This window comes from Panthera tigris, chromosome D4 (assembly GCF_018350195.1).
Source record: "Panthera tigris isolate Pti1 chromosome D4, P.tigris_Pti1_mat1.1, whole genome shotgun sequence".
Classification (NCBI taxonomy): Eukaryota; Metazoa; Chordata; class Mammalia; order Carnivora; family Felidae; genus Panthera; species Panthera tigris.
This window is the reverse complement of record NC_056672.1, coordinates 50,414,353-50,438,630: the sequence shown is the minus strand read 5'-3', so window position 1 is coordinate 50,438,630 and position 24,278 is coordinate 50,414,353. Positions and strand designations below refer to the sequence as shown.

Sequence of the window (24,278 nt, the reverse complement as noted above, 5' to 3'; positions counted from 1 at the left end):
AATAAGCTTGTATTTGCTTAAACTTTGTCTCTTTAGTAGTCTTGGTTCCTACTACCTTGGAAGAAATAAAACTGCTTAAAACATTAACAGAAACTATACACTTCTGTGGCAGAGATAATACTGTGTATTCAACAACACATTTCTTTTCCTTCCTGGATACTCAGAAAGATCTAATTTACCCTCCCTCTTGCATCTAATCAAAGTGCTGTGAGTACTTCTAGACAGGTAATGTCTAGAAGGAATGTGGTAAGGATGGTTGGGTGCCAAGTTAAAAGAGCCCAGATTTCTGATTCACTGTTTTTGAAAAGAGCTCACAAGAAGAACAGCCTGACCAAGAACATCTATCTGCATTGCATTCTATGAGAGCAAAAACTGAAGTTCTATTTTATGAGCCATGAGATGTCAATGTTCTGGTTATAGTGTCTAGCATTAATTATCCTGACTAGAACAACTTGCTTGTATCCACCAGGTAGAGTACTAAATAAATGCTTATTGAGTTTATGACATTTTTCATATTCTAATGCTTGCTAATTCCACTTTAATTCATTTCACGAGGTGACCAAGGCCTAAAGTAGTCTACCCAACACAAACCAAACATCAAAATCATCCCAAACCTTCTAAAATACAGCTTCAGAGATGCCACGCACAGAGATATTGAATCAGTAGGTTTTCAGATGGAGCCCAGAAATCTATACTTGTCATATAGAGAATCCCATGTGATTCTGAGGTACAGCAGCCAAGTTTGGAAAGCCTAGACTACAGCTTTACAAGAGGAAGATAAGGACATACACCATGTCTTTCAGCACCGAGGACAATGACTTTACCACAGAATACATTCTACATTCAATACAAGCTTGTAGTAGATTTGTTAACAGATGCAGGGGCTAACTGACAAAATAATGAAGGCAACAATGATTTACACTGAAACAATTTTTCTTTTTCTTTTATTCTACAGGTGTCTAGAGCTCTGTGTTTACTTTCTCCTATCTCCTATCAAAATCCACTCTATCGGGTTGGGGGGAGGGAGTGGATTCCTTCACTACTTTATACACTAAATAATAATATTGGTGTTGCTCAAACTATCCATGAAAAGGGGCCCACTGAAGCTAATACGTTCATAAAATGCAATAGAAACAAATTATGAGAAAATAAAATTTAAAAATCAAAGATATACAAAATACAAGTCCTAATTTTTTTATTATTGGCTTCAAGAGACTTAAAATTACATTTCAAAATATAAAATCAAAGCAAATATAACACAAGAGAAAATAAGTATCATGGACTGGCCCAGTCTAAAGACTAAACTTTACTGAACACTACAAATTATTAAAAAGCAAAATCTTCTACTTGTGGACATTTCCATTTCCACTGACAAAATATGTACACTGCCTTTATTTTAGAAAGCCAGCCATTGGCTAGCTACTGGTTTGGGATAGGGGTATTGAGACAGAGGTGTTTCCCAGGCCCTTCAGAAGTCAGGATAAAGACATCTAGGCCTGTGCTCAGGATTAGGGAGTTGGCTGGGGCATGGGAAGCAAGCATAGGTCCTGAGAGAAAACAGATCAGCAGCAAAATCTTAACAGAATTTTCACACTTTGGCTATGGTGAACTCCCAAGCTCCTCATTCGAAGCAATGTGGGCCCTGACTTGTACCTTTGCTTTCGTTGAGCCAGCTGTGATATTAATATCCTGTTGTCAAAATTCTACTAACATGTGAAGGTACCAAACTTTTAAAATGCGGAAATTTTGTAAATGTAAAATTAAGCTAAGTGAAGTAATTTTGTTCAGTAGGGGACATATTTGCTATCATATGGGGAGAAAGTTAACAGGGAACTGAGATTGATAATACCAACAAGAAACAGAAACAATATTTTAAAATTAAATAAATGGGTCATTTAGGGACCAACTGACAGATTCTTAATAAAGACTATAGAATGCATTAAACATTAGACTGTATGGAGAGAATGTTTGTAACTTTAATATGACAATTTTACGTGATGAGAAAAACTATGGACTTTGATTTATTGTTTATTGGCACAGTTCTAGAATTATATTCCAGCATTCTGTCTCTGAGACCTTGGACTTGAATTAAGTTGGTGACAGAGTAGAAATAGTACACATATTAGTACACTGTTCATTAAATTGTGGAATAGTTGACAATTTGCATTCCCTCCTGCTTCCCCCCCATATTGGTGCCCTTGACACAGTTTGGAAGCCTCCTCATCTTATCCTCTACTTCAGGTCGTCTGTTTGTCCCCATTCTCTCTAGGGTCTCCTTCCCTACCCCACCACTTTACCTCCCTGCAATTTTGCAAGCTATCTCTATCCTCGTGATTTGGTTTCAGCTTGTAAAACTGTGTCTTTTCCATAATGCAATCAAACCAGAGAGCCTCTGCTTCACAGGTGGGTCTTGTGATCCGCAGACTCTTGTGAGTCTTTGTCCAGTCTCTGTTAAGAAAGTAAAAAAGAACAATGGAAGCAATTATCCTATTGATTTCAGCTATAAATCCTATTTTGCCCGAGTTGTACGAATGATGAGTATTATGTGAAAATGCTGCTCTCTAGTGCAACAGAACTGCAAATAATGTACATCTATTTCTTACAATCCCATCCAACATATCCCAAAAGGTTCAAATCGAACAAAACAGAGGTAATATGGTAGCTGAATCATAACGTAAGTATGGAGAAGAAAAGGGAAATTCCAAGCATAAAGAAGCTGTAGTGGGAATAAATGTGCTTAAGGAAATATTATTTTAGTTACTTAAACAGGGGTCACAGATAAGAACATTACCAATCCATCAATAGACAATTACTTACAGCTTACTATACACTCAGGAATGAAGTGTGAAAACAGAAGAAGTATCAACATGGGCTCCAACTTCAAATAGTTGTTTGCAGTTAGGTCCAGGTGAAAAGATAAGAAACACAAAAGTACATATTTGAGAGCTGGGGAATGTGGTACAGATTCAGTAGTCATATGCCACATTGAGCACTTGAAATGTGGTTAATCCAAATTGGGATATGCTGTAAGTATAAAATATAAACCAGATTTCTGAAGCTTAGAATGAAATAACAACATCTCATGAATAATCTCAACCTGATTGCATGTAGAAATGAAAATATCTTTAAAATAACAGATGAAATAAAATATATCATTAAAATTCATTTTACCTGTTTCTAGAAAATGTAAAATTACATATATGCCTGTATTTTATTTGTTAGAGAGCATGGCTTAAAAAACTGTATTTCAAAGGAATGGGAACTTAATAGAGAAGGGAATAATCTGGGTCCCCTAGAAGAAATGGCCCTTGAATATGTTTTGCTGAACTTGGAGAGAGCAGAGAGAATAAAAGGTGTGTCAGATCTGGGAAATGGGTGCTGGGATAAAAGAGAAGGTAAGAAAAGAACAGAGAGAGAAGACCCAGTTTGGGGGCAGGGGCGGGGATTACAGAGAACACCCTGATGAGGATGGAAGAAGAACAAGATAGAGGGAGGGCAGAGAGACGGAGTCGTTAAGGCCAGCCAGAGGCTTAGAGCACCTCAGAAGTAAGGCACCCCTTGAAAGGGTTTGAGTAAGGGAATTTTTGGATGAAAGCTGAAATTAAAAAAGAAAACTCTAGCAGTGAGTTATTTAAGCTCTCATCCTATTAGAAGGTTCTTATATCATTATTAAATTCAGATCCCCAAATAATAACACAAAACTAATACCACAAAAGCTCAGCCACCCGATTCAATATGAAATAACAACACATTCTCACATGTCCAATTAACCTTGCCCTTCAAAGTTTGGTGGTGTGTGTGTGTGTGTGTGTGTGTGTGTGTGTGTGTAAGTGAGAGAGAAAGAGAGAGAGAGATTTTCAAAGGCTATCACACACAGGTGCTGTGATCTCTAACAGGGAGGGCAATAAGAGAATGGAAAGTAAATAGGAGGCCTGGAAACACTTTCAGATGATGCACCTGAATTAACAGTCCCTTCTTTCATTGTCTATAAAAGAAGCTGTCTTTTCCTGAAAGCCCTTGGAAATGATGAAGTGCTCATCGATAAATATCAATTCCCTTTAAATCATAATGTTTGCCAGTCTGTCTTCCCCTATCTCACTCTTTATGTTGGTCCAGAATGTGACTGTCACAACTATCTGGGTGAACAAGATTGTGAAATGTGGTCATAAAATAAGCGATTATTTTTAAACTCATCTTTGTCACATTGTGATGCTCCACAAAACACCTTTCCCTGGGCTACGATTCATTTTAATTGATCCCATCAGCACCATATCTATATCCTGAGTGCCTTCACAATACCCTCTATTTCCAGAGAAGCCCATCAGGTTATGGGTTTGTTAGTAATAAAAATTACCAAGAAGCAGTCTGTGGACGATAAGAGCAATACAAATTCTAAGGAGAGGTAATAAGAGAAATAATGAGCATCCTTCTCACTCCTTGGAAGTGAACAATTCCGAGCTCCCCGAAGCAACACTTAACCTATTGTATTAAACAGTAATGGACAAATATTAAAAATGCTGATGTCAGCATTTAGAATCTGTTGGCTTCAAAATGTCATTTAAAAGTTAAGTTCTCCTAAGTATTGTTTATCACGTTTCTTTCTACAGTGTTCTTTTCTTACTAGGACAGAGCCTTAAACCCCAGAAGAATAATTTTCCTCCTGTTTTAATGATTTGTTTACTGGTTCACTCCAGAGTGTGAGCTGGAAAAAAGGGAAGTGTCATAAAGTCTTTTATGTACCAGGATTTTCAACGATGTCACAGTGGTAGCACTTCCCATTGCCAAAACTATTTGCAGAGCTGGACAAATAAGCATCCAGCGAGCTGTTATGGGGACCTGATCGCTAACCAGACCACAGGCTGCACACATTTCACCTTCTCCCAATCTTCTTGGGGTGTGTACCTGCTAATCCTTTATGATATATAAGAGAGCGAGGAAAGTGATAGAACAGCCCCAATGACACAGACAGCTCTTTTTCTCTCTAAACAAGAAGAATTAGTTGGACTGAAAGGTGGGCTATTCTAGGGGAGTGAGAAAGAGGTGACAGAATCAGAAGGGCCTGAGAGGGCCATCATTTTAGACTATTTCAGGAAGGAAAATAAGTATAATGTGCTTGAAGTGACTTTGAAGCTCTCTTCTGAAGAAGTCCATGCTGAACTGGGGGCACCTTGCAAGATGCAGATTCTGGAAAGCTAAGAAGACTTGGCAAAAAGGAGGCAGGAGTTAATGTTGTCAAATAGGGAGTACCAGTCTTCTGCCCTCCCATGTTTAGGGCATACAGCCAGCATTACTCAATCACAGCACTGCTATCACAACCCTTGTCAATAAAGGGATCCAGGCACGAACTACTGATAAATGGGCATTTGCACTTGAGGTGAACTCCATTTACCATACTGTTTGGACTTTAGGCTTAAAAGTGAAAGGAACCACCATTTTCCTTTGCAACTTGATTTATCCCATGTCACTTGGAGAAAGGCAGGCAGGCAAAGCTTCAGAGCAGAGCAAAGATAAGTTGATATACAAATACCAAAGACATAATTATTAAAAAAAATTGTCAACTTCTGAGTCCCCACACTTAAAACGTGCCAGGTATTCTAAGTGTCATTTCTAATCCCCATGATAACTCTTTTCAGGGGGCATTATTATCATTCCCACCAACCCCTCCTTTCTGTGGAGGAGACTGGGACTTGGAGAAGGGACCTTCCCCAAACCAGAGCACTCATAAGTAGCAGAGCTGAGATGAGAACTCTGATTCTCTGATCCCAAGTCCCAAATTTACTATTCTAAGCCATTTCACAAAGTGGGAAGTGGTTTTAGAGTTATGAACTTATTTAACATTTATCTTTTATTTATAGGAAGTGATAGTAGATGTCTATTTATAGAAGTGATATAAAATCTTCCTTTAAAATACATTATATTTATGGGGCACCTGGGTGGCTCAGTCAGTTAAGTGTGTGACTCTTGATTTTGTCTCGGGTCATGATCTCACAGTTCGTGAGTTCGAGTCCTGCACCGGGCTCAGCACTGACAGTGCAGAGCCTGCTTGGAATTCTCCCTCTCCCCTCTCTCTACCCCTACTCTGCTCATGCTCTATCTCAAAATTAGTAAGTAAATTTTTTAAAAAATTAAATAACAAAATAAAATGAATTACATTTCAAAAACCAACACTGATTTAAAGAAAAATATAAGAAAGTTATCTCAGATATTTACAAGGATATGGCAAAAGGCACTGTGTTAATACATCCATTTACTAGGAAATCAAAGTAAAATGGCTTGAAATAGTGATTTTTACTGATCACTTCTTAAAGCTCACACAAAAGAGTACTCAAACCTGGATACACCGGGTGAACAAATAGCTTGCTGGCCTACTGGGCTTCCTCTTCTACACTCTTGGGAAACTCCTATGTTAATCAAGCACTCACAGCCTGGGAAGGAGTTTCTATTCTCAGTAAACTGAAGCTGCCGTCAGGAAATTAAGAGGTATCTATTTTGCACTTTATTCCCTTAAGGTCAGGATCTGTGCTTTTAATAGTGACAATTAGCTAACATATATAATTAAGCCATGCAAGTGAATGAAGGGAAAGCAAGGGGAGGAACCTAGGAGCTAGTTTCCTTCTCCAGACATCTTACATAAACAGTACTCAAAGACTGACCCCCAAAGGTGATTTCTTAAAGTGTCAGGAAGGAAGTGCCGACAATAGGGCAAATGTTTTGAGGACAAGTAGAGTTTCTGTAGAACTCCTGAAATAACATGATGTACAAATGTTCTCATTACCTCCAAAGGGTAACCCATTCATAACTCCAGTAACAGCTGATGTTTGTCAATATAAATTTCCAGAGTGACTTCCTAATTTTTTTTCCATTTTGTTTATTTTGAGAGAAAACTCTTAACAACATCAAACCACCTCTGGCCAATATCATCCACTGATATCAGCAAATAGCACTAATATGACTCCTCAATTCTAATTCCCCCCCACATTTCAACATTTCTGAAATTACATTATACCTTATACCTGAGTGACTATACATTCAGTGTGGTCTTTCTTTTTCCTTCCTCATCACATCTCACACTTCATTTTCCCCTTGGCATTGAGTAAATATAATGCGTTAGTGGGAATTAGGCTCAGTCATAATTTTAGAAGTATGTCTAGACAAATTATAGACAAATATAAGCCTCTCTACATATTATTGGCTTTGAAGTCATTTCTTTTTTAAACCATTAAACACTAAAACACGTTGTTAGGGAAAACGCATTTGAACAAGAGACCAAGCTGGTAGAAAGAAAGAAAAAATTATATAATCAAAAGAATGCCACTATGTCCCAAAGGTTAGAGTCACCTTACTATCAAGAAAGTCTAGAGCAAGGAGAACCACATAATTCACAAATTAAAATTTCCAGTACTCATTTATCTTTATTTTTAATAATTCCATTTGTGTTCATGTGTTAGATCACAAGGTCATGTGTTACTCTTCATCCTGGCTTCTCATGTAAACTACAAGTAAGTTTTTATGATAATGATGTGTGGGGTTAGCTATTTATCTTCCCGACAAAGAGATACCTACAAAGAAAAAATTATTCTGCCTCTGAGATGGGATGGCATTAAAGGAATGTTTTCCAGATGCTTTTATAAAAAAAAAAAAAAAGCTTAAAGAATATATGCAACATAAAATTTCAATGTAGGCAAAAAACTGTCAAAAAAAAAAACCAGTCAAAACAAAGGCTACTTTTGGTGGGAAGGGAGGGGATTGTGATAGAGAAGGGGCTTGAAGATTTCTTCTAGGCACAGGGAGGCTGGCAATGTACTTTTTCTTGACTTGGATGGTGATTACACAGGTGTGTTTACTTTTTGATAATTCACTGAGCTGTGCCTTCTTCCATATATGTGCCATATTCTTCAAATGAAAAAGAAGTTTACAAAATAAATGCAACAGATACAGGATTTCCTATAATATATTATTTGTTGACCAAAAAAAAGGGGAGAGGATTTATTCTGCCTTCAGGTAAACTGAACTAGGGGCTTTAATATTACATTGACTACAGGGTAAATGTTGACACTAAGGACATTAATCTTGATGCTCTCCCAAGTCATTATCTGTTCCCTAGCATTATCAGAATAAAATATATCTCTATAGAAATAACAATTTCTGGTCAATCTCAAAGAGTAACACTAAGCATGGAAATCAGAAATATTGATCTTGTGTTGGTATAAAGATGTTTCTATTGAAGTGAAATCATTTCTGTAAAATTGTACACTTGCTGTTCTAACACACATAACTGGTCCTGGAATTGCATTGTTCAGGAGACACTCACAAGTGAAAATGACTTCTTTCAATAAGCAGGTTCCAACAGGATCGTTTTGGGGTGTGGATGCTAGATTCCTCTATCTCAGGTTACCCAGGTTACTGAGGACTGAGAGTGGCTCAGTAAGTACTAACTCTTCCTGCCCCCAGCACAAAACAGGAATGATTCCATGAATGGGTGCGGCTTTGGACAGGGGTGATGACAAAAGGATGGAGCACAAGAGGTCTTATGTCCCTGGGGACCAAAACTGGAAGCACCAAAAACATGTGTCTATTCTAACCACCAACAATACGTATGGGACATTAAATTGATTCACATGCCAAATTTGCTGGCTCCATCACTGACTTTGGGTGGTGTCTGTTACAGAGCAAACAAAGACATTGAGGGCGCAGTGTCTCTTCCCACTCCCAGCCTGACTCATGTTAGAGGGAAAGGGTTGGAATTTCCCCTGAAGGTTTTGCACTCCTGTTGAATAATGCCCCCGCAAAAGGTGCATCCATGTCCAAATTTCTAGAAGCTACGAAAGTCACTCTATTTGAAAAAAGGGTCTTTGCAGATGTAATTAAGGATCTTGAGAGGAGATTATCCTGGATTACGGAAGTGGACCGTAAATTCAACGACAAATGTCCTTATAAGAGACAGAAGAAGAGAAGGAAAGGTGAGACTGGTGTGGCAGAGGTTGTAGCGACATGGCCAGGAGCCAAGGAAGCCAAGGAATGCACCCAGCCACCTGAAGTTGGGAAAGACAAGAAAGGCCTCTCCCCTTGAGCCTTCAGAGGGAATAGAGCCCTGCATTCTGGGCTTCTGCCCTCCAGAACTAGGAGGAAATAGCGTTCTGTTACTTTAAGTCATCCAGGTTGTGGTACTTTGTTATAGCAGCCCTAGAAAACTAACCCAACTCCCAAATACGCACCTAGAGACGCTGCTCATCAAGAAGCACACAATTCCCTCCTGAATGAAAAATACTCATCCTTTGGTAACTTGCAGGCATTTAGTGTTTCTCTGGGTGGCAAGTGGTAGAATATCTTCCCAGAGGAACCCAAGAGACAGGGTGTACCAGGGACAAGTCACCGCCCCCGCTCTCCTCGTGCACGGATGCCTCTGATGGACAGGGTGTGAGTGCACGCTTGCACTTTTTTATGTCTAAACTATTTCACTGGATGAATCATTATGCAAATCTGATCAATTCAAATACCCAAGAGTAGATGATAACTGTTTTCTGGCTGCTGAAAGGAGCCTAGCTATTACTGGCAGTTACCAAGTAATGTCTTTCAACTCAGTTTTACTGAAAAAAATAATTATCAGGAATTAGGTGCTTTCGGCATCTGCATCATTCTTACTCACTTATCTCAGGCAACACCTGCAGGCTCTTCCCTGTTTCTCTGTTCACTCAGCTCATTCTGGTCCTTATCACTCATAGAAACTTCTGCATCTGCTAGGTACCTGGAAAGGTTAAGCCTGTATCTCTCTTCTCTCCCTGCTTGACTGGGCCCATGCCTTTCCCATCCCCTCCTCAACACTGCCTGAGTCCCACTCATCTCCCTTACCCTAGTTCACAGCATAAAACCTTTTCAAAAAGATACAGAAGCAGCAGGTAAATACAAATGCAAACAATGAGATATCACTTTACATACATCAGAATAGCTACTATCCAAAAAAAAAAAAAAAAAAAAAAAACAGAAAGTAACAAGCATTGGCAAAAATACAGAGAAACTGGAACCCTTGTCTACTATTGGTGGGAATGTAAAATGATGCAGACATAGCAGAATACAAAAAAAAAATTTTTGAAAATAGAATTACCATATGATCCAGCAATTTTCTGGGGATATACCCAGGATAATTGAAAGCAAGGTCTCAAAGAGATCTTTAAGCCATGTTCATACCAGCATTGTTCACAACAGCCCAAAGGAGGAGGCAGCACAATGTCCATCAATGGATGAATGGATAAACAATGTATGGTTTACACATACAATGGAGTACTATTCAGCCTTCAAAAGGAAACAAATTCTACATGCTACAACATACATGAACCTTGAGAAGTGACTAAGTGCTAAATGAAATAAGCCAGTCATAAAAAGACAAATAGGTATGATTCCACTTACACGAGGTATCTAGAGTAATTAATAGAAACAGAAGGTAGAATGATGGCTGGGAAGAATGGCAAGTGGGGAGCTGTGGTTTAATGTGTACAGAGTTTCAGTTGCACAAGATGAAAAGATTCTGGAGATTGGTTGCACAGCAATATGAATATACTCAATGATACTGAATTGTACACTTAACAGTGGTAAATTTTGTTATGAGTATTTTACCACAAATAAAAATTAGAAGAGATATAAAATATTTCAATTAGATAATAATACAAGCACCTACCCAGACTTGGAGCTCTTCTCCCACTGTCTGTATCCCTATCCCTTCCACCTTCCAAAGTTGGTGTGCATCCGGGTCAAGCATTATTTCTCTACTTTTACTTTCCTTCTACTTACCCCCAACCCATATGTAGTATCATCCTGATACATCTCAAAAACACAATGTTGCCTGGAAAACAGCAAGTTGCAAAATACCACTAATGTAAATGTTAAAGTCACACAAACACAAAAGGTAACTTTGAGAAGAAGTGACTGTCCCCACACCTACAGACTAGACACTACTAGAGTGAACTTTCCTCAGACTTAACTTTCTAAAACATTTGAAACAATCTGCCTGCTTCTTGATGAGCAGTGTCTGTACCTCACATTCAAGGTCTTATTTTTGTTCCCTTGCCTACTTGGTCAGATCGCTCACTGGATGCCCCTCCCATTTAGCCTGGCTAAGACCTCAGTCTTTCCAGTTATGGCTTCACCTCCTGGGCAACACCGTCATAGACAACTTATCATAGATTCAATACCTAGCCCTGGGATCCTCCTGCCTGTGTGTTCATTGCCACACATGCCCCTACCAGATCCCAATGGGTGGGCCTCAGAAGCTTCAGTGATTAACAGATGATGTTGAAAATATGCATTTTTATTTTAGGTTTATGGTAAGATTGGCTTTATGCATTATGGAAATACCTGAACAATTAATTAAACTATCAGAGAAAAAAATCGAATCAAACACTGACGCCAAGACACAAAGCTGAGTGTTTGAGCCCTTTTTATGGCAAGAAACTAGCAAGTTATCTGATCATAAACACTTTACTTTTTCATATTCATCCTCAAGTCCATGTGTGACTTGGATGACCCACTCCCAGGGATGGAAAAATTATTTCACTTTTGTATAGAAAAGATCTTCGGTTTTTAATGAAGGCTTCATGGTCCAGTAATCTGACCTAAAAATCAGAAAGCCAGAAAGATGTGTGACAAGCTTAAATGCTTTCGCTCTTTACTTTTCTGCATAAGGTAAGTAATTTTTATAAGAGACTACAGTGCACTCTGTATATCAGCATTTTTGGTTTTGCAATTGAACTACATGAATGCAATGGCGCTGGTAAGCAAAAGCAGGGCTGATGTGGTTTTATAAGTGTCTAACAAATCCATCATTTTGCTCCCAAGTGTCCTTATTTCCCTTACATAGATCTCAGACAATGTAGTTCACTGTCTTCAGAAACTATGAAGACCTCTGACTTTATAATCTTACACCTGAATCAAAACTCTGCTCCAACACTCTTTAGTAATGGGCCCTGAGAAAATTGCTTTACTTCTCTGAGGCTTGATGTGTCACGGGTATAATGAGGTTAATAAAAGCCACCTGACACGGACTGACCACATTAGTGGTAACCTAGCTGAAGCATGTAGCACAGTGTCAGGCATATCATATCATGACCAAGGTTTAACACAACTCTTTTGATGCCATTTCATGAAGATCAAATAAAGGTTAAGGATAAATGCAAAGAATCTGTTAATTTGGTTTTTTGTTGCTTTTGTGCGTGTTCATTGGTTTGTTCCTGTTGTGGCTGATTTGATCAGTTGTTTCTCTAAATTAGTGAAATCGATCTACTGGTTTGGCTATTAACGTGAATCACAGCCATTTACAATTAATCCATATTTACAGTATCGCGATGGAAAAAATTCCCTTTCTTCCCTCTAGGTTCTGTGGCTGACCTAATAATTAAATTGACATAGGACAGATTACCAGGGGAAAAACAAATTTAATTTCATATGTACCGGAGCCACAAAGATATGAGACCCAAGGGCAAGTCAGGCCGTTGAGGAGGCTTATACGCCATCCTAAGCTGGGAAATCAGGTAGGGGCCTGGGACTTCAAAAGGGAGAAGGGTATTCACAGAACGGCAAGAAGAGCAGGTGTTTGGTAACTGATGTTTGCCCTGCCATCTCGAGAGGTCATTCAGATAAAAAGCTATCTCTGGTAATAGCTCTTTCTAGGCCAGACCCCCTATCTAAATTCTTTTAGGTAGTTAAGGGAGAAGTAAAGGTTTTTCTTAAGTCTGCTCAGTCTTGATGGACTTCGGTTCAAGATAATCCTCATACCAAAGTGGCGGATTTGGGGGTGGCAATACCTGCTCCCCTTCAATGGATTACTACTAGATAACCTTCTAGGGAAAAAAAAGATGGCAGCTGGATCCCCAGTTCACACGTACACCAGGATAAACTCCAAATGGATCAAACACTTATAACGAAACAAGAAAGAACTACAAGAAATATGGAGAATTTTTTATAAACTTAGAGTAGAGAGGGCCTTTCCAACTATGACTCACAATTAAGGTGTCATAAAACAAAAAAAGATCGACCAAACAACTACAAAAAAAAATACCAAAGCAAAAACAAAAACAAAAACCATGTGGCAAAATCAAAAGACAAATATAATACTAGAAATTAATTGCAACTCATTCTCCAAAGGGCTAATCTCCATAGTTGTAATAAATTGCTAGAAATAAAAAAAAAAAAAACCCACAGACCAATAATCCAGTAGAAAAAACTGGGCAAAATATAAATCAGGGGGAACAAGGAAATACAAATGATCCTGGGGAAACATATTAAAAGATTTCAGTTGTAATCACAATAAAAGGCAATGCAAATAAAAACAAAGCAACAATATAGCACACCAAGTTACAATATTTTGCCTATCACATCCTCAAATATCCAAGCTCAGTTAAACATCTGGCGAATTTGTGGGAAATAGGGACTCTTCATTCACTATCAGGGGGAGTGAAATAATACAACACCTACAGAGGGAAAATTGGGAATCTATTTAAAAATTATAATTGCATTTATTCTAGCAACCCTACTTTTGGGGATTTATCTTAAGGATATACCTGTGCACTTAGAAAATCATGTACATTATTCACTTTGTAGTAAAATTGTAAAAGCATGACCTGGAAGCAATTCATACAGCCATCTAAAGGTGACTGGTTATATAACTATCATTCAGCCACAGAATGGAATATTCTGCAGCTCTTACATGAGGAAGACCTCTGTACACTGACATGGAAGAAAAACAGATGGTTGAATGAAAAAAATACAAAACTGGCCACAGAGTATGAGAATGTTGTCTAAGAAAGGAAGGTGATATGGAAACATATGTATATTTTCCTGCATTTTCATAATGAGATACCAGATGAACACAAAAAAATGAATAGAAGAAAGTGGTTTCCTACAAAGGGCAGGAGGAACAGAGCAGATGAGGACTAGGGTGGAGCAAGATTTGCCAGTGTATTAATTTTAACATCATTTGGATCTTTTAACATGTGAATATGTTATCTATTCATAAGATTAATCTTGATTTATTGACTGATTACCCGCTACATAGAAAGCCTGGTGAGTGGCACTATAGTCACACTTTCAAACCAGCTAGCATGAATATTTGTAAGCATCTATGTGCTAGACATGATGTGCTGTACACACTCATGGGAGGTTGGGGAGGAAGAGAACTCATGGTTTATAAATTACATGCGAGTAAAGGTCCCATCCTTGACTTTGTACTGCTTTTCCTCAGGGCCTACCATGGATATCATCTGAGGTGACACAAAACATATATAAGGATAACTACCAACAGTACGGAACAGTGCTAAACAAATACCGAAGGAAAAATGTTCTAGACCAGAAGAGGGAAAAGTCCCAGTGGCCGAACTGGTCCAGAAAGGCTTCAGAGGAAGAAAAACTTGAAGTGGGCCTTGTGTATCATATAAATTAAATCTTTCTCACAAAAGTTCTTCAGTAGAAAAAGTTTTTTTCAGAACCGTTCTGATTATGTTGATTTTCCTGAAGCAGGTGAGAGAGGAGCAAGGAGATAGGAAGCACATGCCCCATCATTTCTACTCAGTTCTCAAAAAAGTGAGTAACATTGCAACATTAGCTTTTCCTGGTCATGTTAGTCCTTCCTCAAAACGAAATTAGTACACGGAAATGAGAGTTGGATTGCAAGTCACAATTTTAAAAATCTCACTTCTTCATTTTATTCCTTTCCAATTTAAAAGTTTCCATCATCTCAGGGAAGCTTTTCTCCTTGACAGCTTTCACAGTCATTTTCTCTGAATGGGTTGGCCAGAATCAAGAGAGGAATCTTAAGTTTCCATTCCTGTCCTACACCTACAAAGTGGTTTTACTTTGTAAATGCTCTTCAAGCTGCAGCAATTAAAAGAGGGAATGCCATCTTGAAGGAGTCATTTGTCAAGACTCTCAGGATCATACTGTCCATCTATTACCTGAATGGCCTCTTTGGCACAGCTTAGCTCACCCCTGAATGCCTCCCAGGAGAGGAACTCTCTACCAATGTCATCTTGGTGCAACTCTGTCAGAAGTTCTTATGCTGAGATGGAAAAACTCTCCTTTCTTCAACTGCCTGGTTCTACTGCTAGCCCCAGAACCCTACAGACAAGACAGATTCATCTCACAGGAGTTAAACTAGGCACGCCAGAAGAATCACCCCTCTTACATTAGCCTGGAGTCAGCGTATTGAGGTGGCATAGGGAAGGGCAGTAAATAATGTCTTGTTGTAGGGGCACCTGGGTGGCTCAGTCGGTTAAGCATCCGACTTCAGCTCAGGTCATGATTTCACTGTTCGTGGGTTCAAGACCCTGTCTGTGCTGACAGCTCAGAGCCTGAAGCGTGCTTCGGATTCTATGTCTCCCTCTCTCTCTCTGCCCCTCTCCTGCTTGTACTCTGTCTCTCTCTGTCTCTCAAAAATAAATAAATGTTCAAAAACAATTTTTTTAATTAAAAAAATAATAATAATGTCTTGTTGCTGTTGTTCCTGTATGGTTCTAAACAAACCTGTATCGGGTATGCATTTAAGTTAATTAGGTAACAATATTTTGATTAATTGCAAAATAGGGTATGTTGAATGTACTAGTTAGTCATCTAGTTAACCAAATTCACTTGAAAAATAATGTTTTCAGAAGTGTATCTTAAACATGTAAAATAAGTAGAATAAATGTCTTCCGAGCACACACTCCCAAATATTTCAGTAGTTCCCCGTTAGTTTAGGTCCAAGGTACTCAAGGAAACAATTCAGAAGTGATAATCAACAGACAAGCCGCCTTCTCTTCCACCAAAGTAACGGCCACATAGAAATGAGGTCTTTGAACACATTCCTGGAGAAGAAGACTTATTTTGAATAAAGTGCTATCACCTAGGTTAGTAATACCCCAAGCAAGTTTTATGGCTCTCTAAGGAAAGAATTAGCCTACTCATTTGGGAATTTAGTGGTGTTTGGAATGCAGAAAGTGACAAGGAGGTTGGAAATGGATTGGCTTTGGGGCTTGTTCTGCTATATAAATAATAATGAACCTTTTCCGACATGAAGTAATATGAAATGAAAAAAAATAAAATAAAATCTGTCCCTAGAGTATAAAATTACCTCATAACCCAATTTGCATTTCTCTACTCCAAGCATATTTTCTGGGAGTTCTACTTAGAGAGAGAAAGCTGCTGAATGATAATTAATTTTAACAAGCACTTGGCACACAGAGCTGGACAGTACACAGGCTGCCTGCCCTAGAGCGAGTAGGAATTTGAACTCTACTTTTTACGGTGTTTTTTTTTTTTTTCCATAATGACAATATTTAGGCATGAAAATGATCAGGACTTCAACTTTACTTTGTTCTTTCTTTTTTTTCTTCATTTGGATTTGTCATCCATTTAATTCAACTTAAATGCACAAGCAGTTTGTAAACACTGTTAAGAAATGTGGGAGATAATTGGATCATGGTGCAGCAACACCAGAAGGGCATTAGGTATTTGCTACTCATCAAAGAGACCATTCGTTTTTCTTTTCTTTTTCCCCCTGTGTTCAGAAAAGAAGGAAAAAAAAGTGCACATCTCCTGACTTATAACTTATAGTTCATTGGTGAAAAAAGTGCTTTAGAATGAGATCTTTATATCATTTCCCATGCAGTATTTTCATTCTTTCCTGAAGCACTATTTGGTAAAAGCAAGTGATAGTCTTGAGATGTGATCATCAATGTTCCAGCACTATTTCTCGTTTATACCCCTGCACGTGGAATACTGGCAAGCAAATAAGGAGTCGTTTCTGAAGAGGATATTAATTTTGAGAGAACTAACACTTTGATTTCATAGTAATAACTCACCTCTCATCTATCCATCTAGCTTACTGTTCTATACTAAATTACGCGTGTCTACAGGTTTATAATGTATATGAAAAATTGCAAAATCTTAATTTTGACAGAAAAGACATTCTTTAATTTCCCAGGCAAGCTACTAAAAAGATGAATATCTCTCTATGTATTTTCAGATGAAAAATAATGACATACTAATCCATGCCTTCTTATAGTTCCGAAAACAGACTCACTACCTGTGACTCAGTTCCTTGCTCTCACAAAGGGAACTAATTAACCTTCATGATTAACAACTCATCAAATTCCATTGCTTCTATAAAGGCAATATTTTTTATCTTTCATAATCACATTTAAACTCATAATTAGTGCCATGGATAAAACTGTAGGTTAAAAATAATGTCTGAATTTCTTAACCTCTTCCTTTGGAAGTTCATGAAATGTTTATCTAGAAATCTTGACGCTTAAGTGGTCTGTTATTTTTGTCACCTACAAACACAATAATGTTCAAATTAAGCTTTTCCTTATCAGGATCCCTTGATCTTGTGCCATATTTGGAGCTTAGCAAAATTCTGCAAAGTCAAATCTATGTATAGATTAAAACAATTTTCTTAATTTATTCTTGATTCTGATGGGAACTTTCTTAAATTGCACTCAATATTTACTGAGAATCTAATACAATCAAGGCACTATGCCTAGAAACAAGGGGAAGACAAAGGTGAATAAGAAAAGGTCCCCGCCCTCAGGAAGATTTCAATCTGGTGAGGACATAGATTATATTCATTTTACATTGTTAGTTATAGATCTGCCCCAAACTAAAGGTATGACCTTGAGAGAGGCCTTCTTGTTCTTGCCTTCTCAATCTCTTCATCTATAAACTAGGGATCAGGCTTAGATTTATTCTAGAAACACCAACTGAGTATCTACCATGGGATAATAGTGGCTAACCCTAATGAGCAATTACCATGGGGCAGGTTGCAGGGTAAACATTTTATGTGTATTATCTCATTTAATCTTCAAAGCAATCCCAGTTTTCAAGGGGAGGAAATTGAGGCTCAAAGATGTTAAGTGACTTGCCCAAAGATACAAAGTAGCTAAGCCAGGATTCAAACCTAGGCTAGCCTGACTTCAAAGCTGATGATGCCTTTAAACAGTATATTGTGTTTTTGCCACTATCTTTAATGGTTTCTAATTTCTTTACTGTTAAGTTTTTTATTTTAATTTCACTGTAGCTAACATACAGTGTTACGTTAGTTTCAGTTGTGCAATAAGTGATTCAACAATTCTATACATTACTCAGTACTCATCATGATAAGTGTGCAAATAGTGTCTAATTTGAATATTATATGATCATTATTTGCCCTAAAATTGTAAAATGTAAATACAAAGAGTTTGATTTTAATATTAATAGCAAGAGGAGTGGAGGTTAAGGGTGCATAACTGAATGTCACATTGATTCCAACCAAGGAAATCCAAGGAGACTTCCTGGAGGAGGCAACATGTGGCTGCAATTTCCTCTCACACACACACACAGAATGAACTGGAGCAGTAAGGGCATTCCAGGCCAGTGTATTATGTGAGTGGTCACAAAGCTGTAAACGCTCATGGATCTGCAAGCAACTAGTAGAAAGGGCAGTAAGAATGAGGCCTTGAAAACTCAGCTAGAGACAGACTGTGGACAGCCTTTAGTCATGCTAAGGACCCTGAACACTATGGGAAATAGGGAGCAACTGAAAGTTGTGCATGAGAGTGAAATGATTGATACCTTTTTGTTTTGAGTTTATTTCTTTGGTTTGTTGTTTTCAAATATTTACACCCAATAAGAACAGTGAGCAAAACTGCCAAACACAAAATGAACATCCAAAACTAGTGATACTAAACACTAGCAACAAAATATTTAAAATGTCATTTTCAGGGGCACCTGGGTGGCTCAGTCAGTTAAGTATCCAACTCTTGATTTTGGCTCAGGCCATGATCTCACAGTGGCAAGATTGGGCTCTGTGCTGGGCATAAGGCCTGCTTAAGACTTTCTCTCTCTCTCTCTCTCTCTCTCTCTCTGTCTGTCTCTCCCTCTCCTCTTCCCCTACTTGCTCACTCTCTCTCTAAAAAAAAAAAGTAAATAAAAAAGTAAAATGTCATTTCCAGGAGAAAAAATTTTAATAGCAACACAAAATATAACTTGGGGAAAATGTCAAAAAATATGTGAAGCATCTTTTCCATGAAACTTATATAACCTCATTAAAGAATATATGAGGAGTTGTAAGTAGAGCGATACGCCATGCTTATAAATGTAAGGACAATAAATTGACCTATAAATTCAGTACAACTCCAATGAAAACCTCACAAAGGTTACTTGTGGAAGGTTAGAGGCCAGTCATTACAGTCATATGGAAAACAAAGGGTCAAGTTTGTCAAGAAAATTTTGAAGAAGAAAAAGGGTAGATGTTAAAACTTCACAGATGTCTGATTAAGAGGTACAAATTTCCACTTATAAAACAAATAAGTCACAGAGATGAAAAGTACAGCAGAGGGAACATGGTCAACAATATTGTAATAACTGTAAAGCGACAGATGGTGACTGCATTTATCGTGGTCAGCAATGAGTAATATACACAATTGTCCAATCACTATGGTGTACTCCTAAAACTAATATAGCATTGTATGCCAACTGGACTTCAATTAAAAAAAAAAAAAAAAAAAAAGATGTCAAAACATTTTAAAACTAAGTGACCTGAGATTGCTCCCAAGGACAGTTATTGTTTTGTTTCTTTTTTGTGCTAACAAAATTGTGTGGGAAAGGAGGTAGGAAAGATGACATTGATGACACAAAAGACATGAACTCTGGAGCGCCTGGGTGGCTCTGTAGGTTAAGCATCTGACTTTGGCTCAGGTCATGATCTTGTGGTTTGTGGGTCTGAGACATGCATCGGACTCTGTGCTGACAGCTCAGAGCCTGGAGCCTGCTTCAGATTTTGTCTCTGTTCCTCCCCCACTCATGCTCTGTCTCCCTCTCTCAAAAAATGAGTAAATGTTAAAAAAAATTAAGAACAAAAAAACGACATGAGCTCCTCACCTACTTCAAATCAAAGTGATCCTGAACCTGAAACACGATCACTCTGGCCCTTGAATAAGGACAAAGGCCTTTTTCAAAAGAAGCCCTTGCCTGACAGGAGCCTGGCCTAAGGATAACAATTCTTAGTAGGAATCAAGTTGCAGTTAGCCAGCTGGCATTTATATCTGATACGTACCAAAAACAAAGGAGTCATAAGATGAAATTTTAAGCCCACCTATGGGCCTGGGTCATATAGCCTGTGACAAAGTTGAGAGGCAGAAGCCACACATGAAGTAACTAAAGAACTTACTTAAAAGCAACATACGAGTAAGCGTAGTGAAGTACAAGCATAAATGAAAAAAATGCTGAGAGCTGCAAGTGAGGGTTCCGACAGGCAGATGGACTCAGAGAGACATTCTGAAATGGGCCTGGGAAGGGTCTGGCTATAGAGGGAGTCACTGCCACTTATCTGCCACTACTCCACTGTGACTCAGGCATTACAGGACAGCACCAAAACTATCCCCCTGCACTATCCACTGCATCTAAATTCTGTCAAATTATGACAAACTTACCAAGATATAACTTCAAAATCTGTCTTCCTCTACAAGAAATTGGCTAATGAACTTGTCTAAGATTTTTTTAAATGTTTATTTTTGAGAGAGAAAGTGCAAGTGGGGGAGGGGCAGAGAGGGAGACACAGAATCTGAAGCAGGCTCCAGGCTCTGAGCTGTGCGCCCAGAACCCTACATGGGGCTCAAACCCACCAACTGTGAGATCATGACCTGAGCAAGAGTCAGATGCTTAATCAACTGAGCCCCCCGGGGGCACCTTATCTAAGATTTAAGAAATCAGTAGGCTTGTCTTCCAACTTGTTCTCTTTCTTGTTATGGGTTCTATGATGCTGCAATTAACTAGGAATTTCTTCTCCCTGGGGACTCTTTATTTTGGGCCTTAGATCTTTCACACCTGTTGCTTGTGAGGTGCACAGCACCAGCACGGAAGGAACAGAGGTTAGTACCTCGTGGAGGATGTGATTCTCCTCATTGAGAAGTTTATCATTTATACAATGGTGAATCCCAGAAGGACATGAAAATACACATGGGATCCTAATGTTCTCTCACAGGGGTGTTGCCTACAATGTGCATCATTAGAGCCGTTGTGGACCCAGTAGAGCTTTCTAAACCATTTATATCACACTAGATCACAGAACTAACTTAATAGATCGTAACTGGAAGTACCTCGGCTGGGTGCTGGCTCATTTATATTGCAACCAAAAGGCAATGCACCATAAAGTACATATTGATAAGTCTGCAATGAATAAGGCAACCACATAAAATCTCATTACTTAAAAGAAATTAAACTCACTGTGGTTTATATAGCAATATTCCTCATCAATGTCGACATCAGATAGTTCCCATGCCAGTCACAGTTAAATCTAATTTGCTGTAATCCTGGTAAATGGGAGGTAATCAACAAATCCTCAGCTCCGGCTCCAAAGCAGCACATAAGACATTTCTGAAATACATTAGTAAAGAGAGGATGGGGAGGCTTCCTGCCAATAACTGACATTTGTTATGTACCAATAATATTCCCTGGGTTCTGATACTCTATTTATTGGAATTATAAATATGTACACAGTTTAAGAGATTTACAAGTCATTTCTTATTTCTTCTGTTATCCTTGCATGATTACTAAAACCAAAATTAAAGCCACCCTTGTGTGAATGTGCTATTCTAAATTCTTAGCTTACTTGATCTCAGGTTAGCCTCACAACAACCTGGTGAGAAATTATTCTGCTTGCCATTTTGTAGCTAAGGAAACTGAGGTAAGAGAGGGTACCTACCTCAAAAAACAACCAAACAAACGAAAGAGAGAGAGGGAGAAGTTACATGTTGCCCAGTCTCACAACTGATCAAAGGCAAAGACAGAATTTATACCAGATCTGATTCTAGAGCCCAACCTCTTAACCATCTGCTTCATTGCTCTCCTAGTTGAGCCTTTTTGTATGATTGCTAATTAATTACACGTGGATAGGAGGATAGCTCAAAATTTCTAAACAGGATCTTGGAATATTAGTCGAATTGGAAATGGAGGACTAAGTCTCTTACTTGAAGAAACATTTCAATAACAAAACGTATTTTCACTAGATGGCTGAGTTATTTGGGGTGGTTTATTTGGGCTGATTGACAGAGTCTGGAGGAAATAAGGGTTAAAGCCAGATTCCCAAGCCATCCTTTGGTTCTGCTAACATGGATCACATTACTATGTATTTAGTATCATTTTCTCTTTGGTTCCCTGAAGAAGGAATGGATGCTAGGATATCTGTCCTATTTTACACCTTCCAGTGTAAAATTTTACACCATACAAGTACTGTGGATCACAGTACTAAGTCACAACTACCTTCTCCCTCTTGAGTTTTTTGCTCTAATCCACTGAAACACATTGACTAAGGAGCACAGTACCGAACACACAATAGGAACTAAATGAATGGTACTTATTTGATGCTATGATATAAGCATACAGCACTGACTGGGTAAGGGATCTAATACTGCAAAGGGTGTTAAGTTTGAGGGAGTCATTTGTGTATTTATTCCTTCTTCCTCAATGATAAAGATGTGCTGTATGCTTTTTTAAATATTTTTTTTAATATTTATTTATTTTTGACAGAGAGAGAGAGAGAGAGAGAGAGAGCGAGAGAGAGCGAGAGAGAGAGAGAGAGCGAGAGAGAGAGAGAGCGCGCATGAGTTGGGCAGGGGCAGAGAGAGAGGGAGGCACAGAATCCAAAGCAGGCTCCAGGCTCTGAGCTGTCAGCACAGAGTCCAACGCGGGGCTCAAACTCACAGGCCGTGAGATCATGACCTCAGCCCAAGTCGGACGCTCAACCGACTGAGCCACCCCAGGCGCCTCTGTGCTGTATGCTTTTTAAAGATGAAAAATGTTAAGTGCTGTTCCTCTGTACCATGGATATATACACCTGCATACCAAAGGCTAATCAACTCGAGGTTTAGAAACAAATCATACGGCACATCAAATAGAATGGTGAAGTACATTATCGAAGGCTAAACAACCCCAACATCTCCACGTTGCGCAACTAGCAAAAATGACGTTTAAAAGTGTGAAAATCAAGCTTAAGAAAATGCTTGTACGTAAGGAAGACAAAACTGTGGTGACTAGGTTTTGCGGGAAAAGGAAATTACCTAATCAGACTTGAAGTGAAGTTACAGCACACTTAATAGTGTCATAAGGAAAAAATAAATCCATTAATTCAACACACTTATTGAGCGCCCACTACCTGTCAAAGCACAAACCATTCACAACTACCAACTCTGCTTTCTCGGGTCTAAGCAGCTTTCCTCACTAATGACACCACTATCTCGGCTAACACCTTACCCCCCATTTTCACCGCACGCGTCATCGAACAAAGGAATGGAACAAATGGAGCCCGCCCTCTTCCACATGCCTCCCGCCTTCACGTAAATGCAAATCGAAAACTTCAAGACGCACCTACGGCGTCCCACGAGGAAAACGAAATTAAGCAGCGACTTCTTCCGCCCACGTAAAAGATGGCGTTTGAAGCGTCAACCGTCCCCGCTGCCCGGTTTCTTCCCTTCGGGGGCGGGGTCCAGAGAGATCAGGAGGTGTGTGCTTCGGAGGTGTGTGCTTTTGTTTTCCTCATCCTTTCTCCCCTCCACTTGCTTTCACGATATTCGCTGAAGATGACGAGCGAAAGATTGGGTAAAATCTACTCAGAGGAGCACCAGGCGGGAAACAACTGCGGCGTGAAGGGGTTTTCGGGGCCGGAACGCGAGCGAGGGGCCGGGCCCTGGGGCGGGGCCGGGGGCGGGGCGGGGCGGAGGCCGGGCTGCGGTTGCGGTCCCTGCGCCTGCGGCGGCTGAGTCGATGGTGGTGGCGAGTGGGTGAGTGAGAAGCCGGCGGGCCGGCGATTGTTTGGGGTCCGGGTCTTGGGACCGCGCGGGGGCGGTCGCGGCGGCACCTATCCTCCGGGCTCGGTTGGTCCTCCCTGACCGAAACCCGGCATCAGGTTTTCCAGCTGGTGACTAGTGGAGTTGCCTCCATCCGGGCCCCCGCCTTCCCGGCAGCGGCGGCAGGGAGACCAGGGCTGCAGACCGGGCCTCTAGCCGGCTTTCCCGCCCGCAGCTCCCGAGCCGGCCCCTTTCCGGAATCCTATGTGAGACCCAGAGGGGCCCGCCGCACCACCTGCACCGCGGGTTCGAGGGAAAGGCGCCTCCGGCACTGGGAGGCCTGGTCCTGGGAAAGGCCAGGGGCAGGTGTTGCGCGGTGAACCCCGAGTCGGGGTCCGAGAGGAGATAACTGCGGGGTGGGATGGTGGCCCGGGTTATACCACATAGCTACCCAATTCGAATCGAAGTTTCTAGAGATTGCTGATGCCTTGTAAA

General features: G+C 39.6%; 1 protein-coding gene and 1 long non-coding RNA gene across 10 annotated transcripts in view; one reads left to right on the top strand and one right to left on the bottom strand.

Annotated features, from left to right (window-relative positions):
• Positions 1-1,956: 1,956 nt before the first annotated feature.
• Positions 1,957-23,450, bottom strand: LOC102954500. Of its 2 annotated transcripts, none has more exons than XR_444168.3 (3): positions 23,365-23,450; positions 21,226-21,375; positions 1,957-2,448 (listed from the first exon to the last, which is right to left on the bottom strand). It is a non-coding gene; the product is annotated as an uncharacterized LOC102954500 (long non-coding RNA). The 2 variants fall into 2 exon arrangements; XR_006210344.1 differs by lacking the exon at positions 23,365-23,450 and adding an exon at positions 23,251-23,352.
• Positions 23,426-24,278, top strand: part of C9orf72 (C9orf72-SMCR8 complex subunit) — a 27,031-nt gene continuing 26,178 nt past the window's right edge. For 2 of the 8 annotated variants that reach the window (XM_007076595.3, XM_042963541.1), the window contains exon 1: positions 23,426-23,513. The gene's annotated coding sequence lies outside the window, so the exon portion shown is untranslated. The other 6 variants (XM_042963544.1, XM_042963537.1, XM_042963542.1 and 3 more) reach the window with 6 other exon arrangements.